The following is a 3575-nucleotide window of genomic DNA, read 5'->3' as shown; positions in this document are numbered from 1 at the left end:
GTCACATTATAACGCCCACACGGTTGGAAGGGCGAGCATGTTTGGTGTGAAGGGGATTCGAACCCGCGACCCTTAGATTGCGAGTCGAGCGCCCCAACCACTTAGCCATGCCGTTTGTAAAGAAATCAAAAATTAGGCTTAAAATCTAAATATTCGGGTTAAAAAAAAGGTTTTAGAGAATTAAAAAAAACATCATTATATTTGTTCTCAAAGTTTACCATATGTTACTGGTGGATATAAAATTCATCATGCCAAACATTTATTTATAATTTCTCTTGTCAGCCACTCAATGAATAGGAACAGAATCAAGTTTCCGTACATTTTAAGAACTTTATATTTTCTTGGAAGTTGATAAACTTGTTTGTGCCTTTCTATTTACCAAGCACTGTACAAAAGTAGCACCTCAATTAATATATTTTATACTCCTATTTTGTGAAGACACTGACAGATTGAAATTTACACAGTTATACGGTACTGCAGCTTCAAATACACCTTCTTGGGATAATGACCGAAAACACCGCTAGCAACGAGGGTACCCAACTGATTACCTAGAAACTTATTTTGTACTGCTCCTCATAATCAGGACTATTTATTATTGTTGTTGTTGAATTTTAGTGTATCTTCTGGTGTTCCATAAGTGAGAAAAATTATTCACATGTCTTTCACCAGTTCAATTTATTATTCTAGTCTGACGTGAAGAAAGGTAGTTTTCAGAACATATTGTTACGTATCTGCTTGTTTGATCATTTCTGATAAAAATTATTTCAGAGAAACTTCAGCGATACAAGTCCCTTCTTGATTAAAACTAGTTTATTCTTTCTCAATACAACTTTTTTGTAATGCACAGAATTTCCACAGTCACTTAACCTTTATAACACACGCTATAAATCGCAATGATTCACACACTTTACCTACTGTTCGCTTGACTCAATTATCTATCTCTTCAATCTATCTATATCTGCTTTTGTTTGCCGGGCTTATATACTAAAAAAAGAGTACGTCCCGAACAAACTAGGAAATTCACGCCACCAGCACCAATGCGCCAGCAGCGTCACGTGACTTCCGCTGTCATAACAATACGTTCTAGTTGAAGCACCCTCTTTAATTATGTGTCACTTAACATTTCATTGTTAACTTCGTGTGTAACTATTTTACGTTCCAGGTAAGGCACCCTCTTTAATCATGAGTCAATTAACATTTCATTGTTAACTTTGTGTATAACTATATTATGTCACAGGTGAAGCACCCTCTTTAATTATGTGTCGCTTTAACATTTCATTGTTAACTTCGTGTAGAACTATTTTCGTAACTTTGATTCATTCCAATATTACAGCTTGATTCATCATGTGTAAAACAGCGTGATTTATATGAAAAACGAACAATAAAGTCGACTATGGAAAGAACGGACGTTTTTACAGCTGTCGCCCTCGGGTACAGGTGTTTTAAATGTACCATTACATTATGAATTCTGTGACAAATTTATTGTGTTGGTTTTTAGCTTACGTGGATCGACAATACAGGATAACATACTAATAATTTCAAATTCTGCTAAACCATTATTGTTAACTTTTTTAACGCTGCCATTATTTTATCTTCTACAAAAGTTTAATATTGTAGGCATTCCCCCCTTCCTAGTGGCACATCGACATGTCTGCGGACTTAACCGTGGTGGGCAGAGCACAGATAGCCCACAGTATAGCTTTGTGCTTAACTTCAAACCAACAAGCAAATATTTTAGGAATTCAAGCTTTATTTGGTATTTATCTTGTTCCAAATATTCTAAAAAAAATTAGTGAAATTAATATCTCCAATCCCTAACTATACATAACTGATTTTTCTCACGCAGTACAGATTATTTTTACCCGTTTAGCTGGTTAAACTCCCATTTATCTGTCATTGATGTCAAAAAGAAGATCGCTTTCTTTCATAAAATAAATTAATAAACGGATACCATAAATAAATTATATATAAACAATTTTAAACAGTTTGGATTGGTTCGGATATTCGCGCAAAGTTACAAAAGGCTAACTGCACTAGCTGACTCGGATTTGGAACTGACGGACAAGTGGGAAGGCGGCCAACTTTTGGACTATTCTATTCGAATATTGGGATTTGACGGTCAGTCTTATAGCGCATCAATGTCTCCAAAGCGCGGAGTGCAATTTTGCGACAACGAACTCGAACCGTGGATCTTCGGATCCACATTTCGAGCATATACAAAAGTTGCGTAAAACGAATGCTTAGCATTAAAGTTGAATCGATTTTAATTTTTTTACTAGATTTTGACATGAACCAATAGCTCTTCCCCCGGTAGGACAGCGGTAAGTCTTCGGATTTACAACGCTACAATCAGGGATTCGATTCCCCTCGGTAGACACAGCAGATACCCCAATGTGGCTTTGTTGTAAGAAAACACACATAGTGAACCAGTAGCTAGCTGGAACAGTTGAAACGAAGTAAAGGACTGAGTCTCCTAATTTATATAATGATAAAAAGTTAACTTATGGTAGTATATTAATACTTTCGGAGCTCATGTCAATAGAGATGAGTAAATAAATAAAAAAATAATTCAAAACCTGAAAGTATTATATGGTAAAAATATGTATTGTTTGTTTGTATTAAGCACAAAGCTACACAATGGGATATCTGTGCTCTGCTTACCACGGGTATCGAAACCCGGATTCTAGAGTTGCAAGTCCACAGACATACCACTGTACCACTGGGGGGCAAAAAAAATGTAACATATGATTAGCGCGTTAAATCTGACCTACACTGAGTAGTCACAAGTAAATAGACACCTAATTTGTCGTCATTTAACTGATTTATGCTAACTAATTTGTGTTCACAGAGCACTATATAAATGAAAACGGTCCGCACACTAATTATCTTGTGCTACAACATGCCTAGAACTCAAGGTTCTCTCCAATTGTCAGATTTTGTTGGTCAAGCAGATGGTGGAATAAGTCAGCGGCAAATTTCGCAGAATTTGGGAATCCCGCTTTCGACAGTCAACAGAATCATCGTGCAGTTCAGGAAACACGGCAAGGAAACAACTGAGCAGCGTCCGGGTCGTCCTGGTCCATCGGAGAGGACGAAAAGGACTGTCAAGAGGAGCATCGAAATGGATCCCAGATTAACGACTACAGAAGTGTCCAAAGTTGGTGGGATGAGCCCGAAATCTGTTCAACGGATTCTCCACAGATTGGGTTATCGTTGCAGAGCAGCTAGACGGAAGCCCTTATTAAGACCTGCCAACAGAGTCAGACGAAAGAAGTGGGCAAGTGATATAATGACCAAGCCTCTAGACTTTTGGAAGACCGTATTGTTCTCAGACGAATCAAGATTCGCCCAATTTTCGGACAGTGGAAGGATGTGGGTCTGGAGAATGCCTCACCAAGAGTTTTGGCTCAACAGATTGCAGCCAACTGTGAAGCATGGTGGTTTCAGCGTGATGGCTTGGGGAGCTGTTTGGGTTGGTGGGAGATCGAGCTTTGTGGAGTGCGTTGGCAACACAAATTTTGCGAAACACGTCGAAATGTTGGAGGAAGGACTCTTGCCACTTTATTCCTCGGGTT

The sequence above is a fragment of the Limulus polyphemus genome, unplaced genomic scaffold, assembly GCF_000517525.1.
Source record: "Limulus polyphemus unplaced genomic scaffold, Limulus_polyphemus-2.1.2 Scaffold732, whole genome shotgun sequence".
NCBI classification, from domain to species: domain Eukaryota; kingdom Metazoa; phylum Arthropoda; class Merostomata; order Xiphosura; family Limulidae; genus Limulus; species Limulus polyphemus.
This window is presented reverse-complemented; position numbering follows the sequence as displayed.